Here is an 8,228-nt window from a genome sequence, read left to right as displayed (position 1 = left end):
TTGGTCCTTTCCAACTGGTGTGGCACAGCAAGGGCTTGCCCAAGTTGTCTGACTGATCCTAGGTCATCTGTGGAAAACTGTGTGCTGCCGTATGTTCCAGCTGGCTCTGCTACCAAAACAGACTCTCAAAACTGAAGGGGTGAACTTTCTAGCTAGAAAACTACAGGGTACAAAAAACAGTCCTGAATCAACAGTACCTCTACAAGCCAGAACCCTCCTGCAGAGGAAATATCTCAACTGCTGTCTTTAAAGCCTACCCTGGTAAGGGATCCTTCCTTAAAGATCCTCATTTTGCTAGAGAAAAGGACAAAAAGCTGAGTCTGGGTAACATAAGTTACAGAAGTACGAATCAATGTCCCTGCTTCTCGGGAGGAGTTGGAGTTGGATCGGCTCCTGTGAAGGCGGAGGCCCAGAGATCGAGACCTCCTGCACACAGGGGACCTGTGTCTTGGAGATCAAGACCTTCATCCATTGAGATTACCTTCATCCATTGAGGTAACCTATGCCACATGGGAGGTGGTGGAAGTATTCTCCTAGGCAAGCTGGATCGCTGAGGAGGTGGACGAGGACAAGGTGTCAATACACCAGTAGCAGTGATCGCTTGGCCATCAATTTGTCTTCCATCCATGTGTTTCAGTGCCTTCTCTGCTTCACCTGGATTCTCAAACTCCACATATGCATAGCCTTTGGATAGATGAGGATGCATCTTTTCTACAGGCATGCCAATCATTTTAATTTTCCCGTAAGTAGAAAGTATTTCCATGATGTGATCCTTGGTCACATTCCTGGTGAGCCTCCCAGTGTGCACTTTGGTGGGTTTGGCTGAAGGGTTCTGCCCTTTCCTCTCTTTTTCATATCTTTTAAGTGGTTTGGGTTTGGAGCTGGAGCTCTGCCTTTTGTCACGTCTGTGAGAAGGACTTGGCGAGCTGGAGGACCTGCTAGAACGGAAGCTTCCGAAGCACTGGAGCTTCCTGAGCAGCTGGATGCAGAGGACGAGCTAGAGCCACTGCTCGAATCTGTGCTGGTGCTGGATCCCAAGTTAGAGGTTGAGCTGGACCTAGACACAGTGCTCTTGCTTCTGCTTGAAACACTTCGTCTCTTCCGAGTCTTATCTCTGCCACAGTCCTCTCTCTGGACTCTTTAGTGGCCCCTTTATCTTTTGGTCAATCCTTGGACTTCTCATCAGAGCAGGCCTTTCGTGTGGTAGGAGAAGGAGCTTTAGTGCTGGACTTTTTATTATTCTCTTTGACTCCGAGCAAGCTATTCTTTTTCACTCCTGATAAATCCATTCTCCTCTTGTTCAATTCAGCAATGTTGACCTCGTTTATCTGAACTCTCACTTCTAACTTGAGTTTGACAAACAATCCCTAATTGACTGCAATTTATGCTAAAGGGCAGCATCTTCCCAAGGCCAGCACCTCCTCTCGCTCTTCTCAGCTGATTTAGAGGTTTTCATAGAGAGAGTTTATATTCAAAGTTACCTTTTAAGGTACAGAAGGCCTGACCCTGAGTAGGTACTGTAAATTTAAAAAAATACCTTTTTCTAAGATGTTGTTCCATAGATGTCCCCCATGTTATAGATTACAAATTTTATAAAAGAAAATTTGTTATTGATTCTGAATTCTAGTGTGGAAATTGAAAATATTGTATTATGGAATGCTCATTTCCTTATAAAATATATGAATGGTTCAAGACTTACAATATAAAAAATTAAAAAAAAATTTTCCTCCCACAATGAAGTAAAAAGGAAGGACTCCCTAAAGTACCTCAGACAGCTTAGCTTTAAGACATCTTAACTGTCTTGATTGGGATACACCTCTCCTTCCAGGAACCTAGGAGGCAGAAATGGTAGAAAGATATGTAGCCATGATTAAAAAAACAATTAACATTTTAATTATATTTTTAAATAATAAAAACAGTAGTGAATAAAGATTTGGAAATATGGTGAATCTCAAGCATAAATTAAGTCCCAAGGTGGCCACTTTTTTGGCCTGTAAAGGAGGATAAGCAGACAGTCTAAAGGAACAAACGACCAGATACACACTGTTGATCTATACAGACTTAAACTCTCTTGGTGGTCTAGGAACCTAAACATCTGTGGTGGTACTGACCTACCTTCCTTTATATAGACCTAAACTGCTCTGGTTGTACTGAGACCTCAGCATCATTCCTGGGTTTTACAGAGAACTAAACTCCCTTGGTGGTACACAGAAAAACTCCCTGATATACTTTCTTGTCCTTTGAAAACCTACCACAAGAAGCAAAGCCTTCTTGTGCTGGGGCTAGTTCACACTGCAATTATAAATACAGCCGACTATTTTCTCTTCTATGTCACAAAAGTGATTACACAAATAAAATGTCTAACTCTGCTGCAGTCATCTACTAAAATTTAGGTCCAAAGATCTATTCTTTCTGGAAATAATATTAAAGGCAAATTTTTGTCAGCTTCTCATGCCTACCACAAAATATTTGGCATAATCAACTTTAAAACATGAAAAGCTGTGCTAAGATCATGGTTTTGTTAAGTTGTAGACCTATAGTCATTTGGCTCATTGATATTGTGACTCAAGAACGTCAGTAATCATGGACAGGAGCACATGGATGTAGAACCCACTCAGCCTGTAATAGCTATGAATTAAAAAGAGAAATATAAAGATATCAGGTTCTCACCACTCTTCCGATAGGCATACACCCAGTTACATAAGTCACTCTCCTAGGCTCATTTAATTTCCAACATACAGTGTCCTCGGTTGAATAAAACCTTCAGCATGTGACCGTGTGTGTGTGTGTGTGTGTGTGTGTGTGTGTGTGTGTGTGTTTGACTTAAATATAAATAGAATAATTGCCATTTTATCTGATAATGGCCAGCATGATTTATAACATGCAGAATTTTGTTAGTGGGCTTCAATTAGCCTCATCAAACTCCTTAAATATTTTTCTCATTTCATGCACCTATCAAAAACACATTGCTATTTAATTTTCAATTAAACTGCAAAGAATTGTACTCTTAAAAATAGAACTAGATAAAATATTAAAGAAATATCCAGTATACAAACTACATAGGGGTTTATTGATTAAAGGTAACTAACGCAAAATTAAATGTGAAGCCTGCCAAACATCTAACATTCTTAGCAAATGATCTCTACCACATTTCTCACGCATATAAAAGAACAGGAACTGTCATGATAGACACTAATAATTAAACATTGAATTATGAATAATTTTGAGAATTTTAACAGTTATGAGTTTTACACCTCCCTTGAGTTATTGCGTAACTATGAACTATGTAAAGTAATGGTGAAGACCAAATTTATTCATTCTCTTTAGTTGTATCACCACAACTATTAGCATTCTGGTCAACCCACAATAAAGGAAGAAGCCTGTATTTAAGTCCTGTTATAATTAACACTAGTAGCTCTTACTGCTCCCTTAGAATTGCCACATTGCTGTGTCATTTTAGTTGTATAATTTTGCCTGCATACACTTTTTACTTACTCCATATTAATTAACATTATGTATTGCTTATTGTGGATGTATTATAAGACTTTTTCCATGTTTGTTCTCTGGCATATTGTCCTATCAACTTAGTTATGTCTATTGATTCTCACAGGCATACTGCCTTTCCTCTTGGTGTGACTGCACTAAATGATGGAAACACAAGCAGAGATCTCTCTCAAGGATACACACTTTACCAACATTATATTCTTCTGGGAAAGGTTACTGTCCTTTCTTTTCTATTTAGAACATGATTACAAATTTTTGCTTCATGAGACCATCTGTTACACATGACCCTCATTCGAACCCTATTTTAATGTTACTCTTTTGCATTTCTTCCTATATTCCATCTGCTTTGTTCTTTTATATTTGTGAAGTAGATTATGTAGGGTGCCAGAAAAGCTCTTATGAGACATTTTCTCATAAAGCTATGTTCTCTCTCTCACTGCAGTAGCATACTGTGGCCATCTCTTGGTGCAGATATCTGCATATTCCTGAGACTCAACGATAATTCATTGAGATGGTTTGTATATACTTAGGTCAGGGAGCCGTACTATTAGGAGGTGTGGCCTTTTTTGAGTAAGTGTGTCATGGTGAGTGTGGGCTATAATACCTTAGTCCTAGCTGCCTGGAAGTTAGTCTTCCACTGCCAGCCTTCAGATGAAGATGTAGAACACTCAGTTCTGCCTGCACCATGCCTGCCTAGATGCTGCCCTGCTCCCACCTTGATGATGATGGACAGAACCTGTATCTGTAAGCCAGCCCCAATTAAATGTTGTCTTTTATAAGACTTGCCTTGGCCATGATATCTGTTCACAGCAGTAAAAATCCTAACTCAGACAATCATTTTTAATATTTTCTGAGAAATTATAAGAGTGCACTGAAAAACTATTGTGTGGTAAAGTTACTCTAATTATCAATTACATTATCATTCAAAGCTCAAAGACCTGCTTCCTGACAGTCACATGCTTTTAGAAGAGAAACAATGTGGATGATTTTCTTGTCAGTAGGCGACACATGAGAAGACTTATAGCAGTTATTTCTTTGAAGCTATTTAGAAAATCTCTCGAGACGAGATAAATGGCACTGTTCTCTAGTGTTTGCTCTCACCTCTTGATTCTTTACTTCTTCAAACTGCCACTTTCACTTCTCTAATGTTCCAAAAGTTAACCCATAACTCTTACCCCAGAGAGAACTAATAAGTAAATGTTGGAAGTGAATAACTTTCCTTTTCCCACTGCCATCTGTTCTATTTATTTAGTTTTCTACGAGTAATAGTAAAATAGACATCTAATTCCCTTATCCAAAATAGAAATACTGCAGCTGCCCAGCTGAATCTCAACATAGTCACACACACAATATTCTTCAGAGAATACCAACAAAATGATCAGCACATATAGAAGTAACATGCCCCAAAGATGAGTTTTTGTTAGAATATAAAAAGGTAACACAGGAAATCTTAATATCTCAATCATATTAAAAATTTATGAGAAGTGAGTGAGAAGTATTCTTAGATTGCCTCACATTCATAGGCCTTACATACATACATACATACATACATACATACACACACACACACACACACACACACACACACACACGGCGTATATATATTACACATGGTAAGTCCTCAGACTAGACCATAGATTTAATTCATATCTTGCTTTGATATTCTTGGTATACGTTGGGTAAGGCAACGATGGGTTTCTTAATTTTTAGTGGAAACTGAATCAGAAAAGAGAAAAAAGGCAATAAATTAACAAATATAAAAATTTGAAAGAAAGATAGGGTCAGGCATCCCAGGGTCCTAAAGAAGGCAGTGATAGAGTATGGAGTCAGTGATCAGGGCCAACTTTGGCAATTCTTCTGTCCATAACTCTTTGTTATTCTAAGGCCAAAAGCTGTTGGTTTCTGGTAATAAACACTTTCTGTTACCATCAGGGGATTAGGCTCTTTTCTCTATAGTTCAATAATCTTCCACTGGCCAGGCAAAAGCCTGGAACTCATTAACACTTTGAGCAACATAGAGAAAAAAGACATGAAAAAATCTATTACACAGGCATCAGGCACAGGCACAAATATAATCATACAAAAACACATTCTGGTTGGGCCTGACCATGTGTATCATCAACCTCACAAGTGTTCATGCATTCTTATATACATACACATATATCTACATACACACACACACACACACACACACACACACACACACACACACACACACATACACAAACACACAAGTTTAGTGGATGGGGCTGAGCCCCAAGTGCTATTCATATATGTTTGGTAGCAAAGATTCCCAAGACCCCCCCCACACACACACATACACATACACATACACAGACACACACACACACACACACACACACATTCTAGATGTAGTGCAAATGGCTACACCTCAGTATATTATTGCTTTCAGCATTTTATAACTTTTAGATAAAGTGTTCTCTATGTAAGAAAGAAGTTCCTCATAGATAACAGTTAAATAAAAGGGGAGTTACAGAGAGATGTTAGTAGTAAGTTCAAAGAAGTGTTTCATTATATTAGCTCATTATAAGTTCAAAGCAACAGTTTCACATGGCATCACTTTATTATAATGCACAGTTGTGACTTTATACTTAGATGTGAATAATTTTCCTTGATCAAAAATATGTACCAAGTCTATATGTCTCTTTAGTGTAGTTGTGAAATCTCATTGAATTTCTTACTATGTAGTCTTTACTTAAGTCTTTGCTTATTATTTTATGAGGAGCAGGCACATTCTATCCTTGATTCTAACTTTATTACATTTTTTAGGAAAAAAGTATAATAATCTCCTAAAATCTATTTTTTCTAAAAACATTTGAATAAAATCAGGGATTTCATAAAATCATTAATTCATCTAAACAACATTAATTCATAAAAGTTCATTTTCATGTTGATCTTCAGAAAGTTTGCCCAATAGGGTAAGCTGATGCTCAGGAGTCACTAGGCTATGTAGTTGACAGGAAAAGGCAAAACATCTGCTAGAAGCAATCCTGGGATAAAGTCTCTTGGCCCCTTGCTTCTCAGACCTCATGAAAAATGGTTGACCATCTCCAGGAGAGTCAACTGCTAGACTTAGTTTCTCCTAGATGGCTTCTACAATTGGGGAGATTGCTCAGTGGTTAAGGGTATATGTTACTCTTCATATCCCAGAAGCATCTAATCATGGTTGGGATGACCCTCTGTGGACCATTTCCTCATCAATCAAAAAGACTGCACCCCGCATTTGTTCACAGGCCAATCTTATTGGAGATAATTTATTAACCATATTTTTCTTCTTAAATGACTCTAATTTGTTCTAATTTGACCACAACCTAGCTAACACAGGATATAAATTTAGAAGTTGTGGTCACTGCATACATATATTCCATGGCTACTGTAGAATCAAACAATTACTAGTCTTGCTTGGGAAGTACCTGACCATGCTCTTAAGGCTATAATTCCCATTTCCTAACGGCCTTGCTTTCTATTAATTTAAATATTTTATGCTTTTGTTCCAACAAACAAACAGACATACAGCCTGTTTCTTATTTTAAAATTCTTTCCTATGACATGCTGTGCACCACCTTCACCTGAATACAGTTCTCTACAGAGTTCCTCAGACATATGTGGGTGTCAACAGCCAACTTGTTTGCTAGCCTAAACCCCTCTGCCACTGACATTTTAGTATTTCAAGGCCTTTTACTTTCTGTCAGTGTCTTCACACTTCTGTCCTCATGTATGTATGAAGCAACCTCGTTCTGCGGACATTAGAATTTTGGTGTGCATTTAGATACTTTTACTTATTTCAAAGCACAAGAATTTTGTTTCTTCTTGGGAACCTCTTATACTAACTCAAGACAAAATACTGCACAGAAAATTAATATAATTGCATAAATCTGGATGCAACTTAGAGACTATTAGATACACATCTGCTGAAGAGGTCAGTTAAAAATTCTTTGTAAGTGGTAGGATGCTATAATAATATCAAGTGACAAGAATATTTCTTATGGGCAAATTCTCATTTATCTAACTAATACATTTATGGAGATATATTAATTAAAAGTGAATACTTTCCTTAAATTCATAAGTCAACAATAAATGATTCATAACATAAATAAATGGTAACTTTTCTGAATGTGATCTACTAACAACAGGTGCTGTGGTCGTAAGCATTGACCTCATTGACATTTGAAAAGCACTATCCGGTCGATTCCTCTGTCTCCTGCGTGAGATACGAGTCGACCCGGGATCCCTGAGTCGACCCGGGATCTCGTTAATAAAAGCTACCTCTTGCTGTTACATCAAGACGGCTACTCGTGATTCCTGGGGGCACCCCACCCCTTGATCGGGCCGAGACGCGGCTCCCCGTTTAGGGGTTCGCTCTTTCATTTGGGGGCTCGTCCGGGTTGGAGTGTGACCCCGGAACTGAATGCCCCTTGGAGGCACGCGTTAGTGTGAGTGCTAAAAGCGGCCGCTGAGTGTGTGTGTATGCATGTGGATGTGAGTTGCGTATTCTGGTTTTGCATTTTTCGGTACGGTACAGATGCCTGGGAGTAGAAGAGGTTTTCTACTCCGAAGCGGGTGGATGAGTATCCCCACCCAGTGTAAAGGAGGGTGCACCCGGGTAGAAGAGTATTCCTACCCAGTATAGACGCCTGGGAGTAGAAGAGGTTTTCCTACTCTGGGGTAGAAGAGTATTCCTACCCGGCGTGGGGCGTCTGGGA

General features: G+C 38.8%; 1 pseudogene; it reads right to left on the bottom strand.

Annotated features, from left to right (window-relative positions):
- Positions 1-233: 233 nt before the first annotated feature.
- Positions 234-1,289, bottom strand: LOC116906101 (annotated as a pseudogene).
- Between the last annotated feature and the right edge of the window lie 6,939 nt (positions 1,290-8,228).

This window comes from Rattus rattus, chromosome 7 (assembly GCF_011064425.1).
Source record: "Rattus rattus isolate New Zealand chromosome 7, Rrattus_CSIRO_v1, whole genome shotgun sequence".
NCBI classification, from domain to species: Eukaryota; Metazoa; Chordata; class Mammalia; order Rodentia; family Muridae; genus Rattus; species Rattus rattus.
The sequence above is the reverse complement of the archived record's forward strand: the minus strand, read 5'-3'. Positions and strand labels throughout refer to the sequence as shown.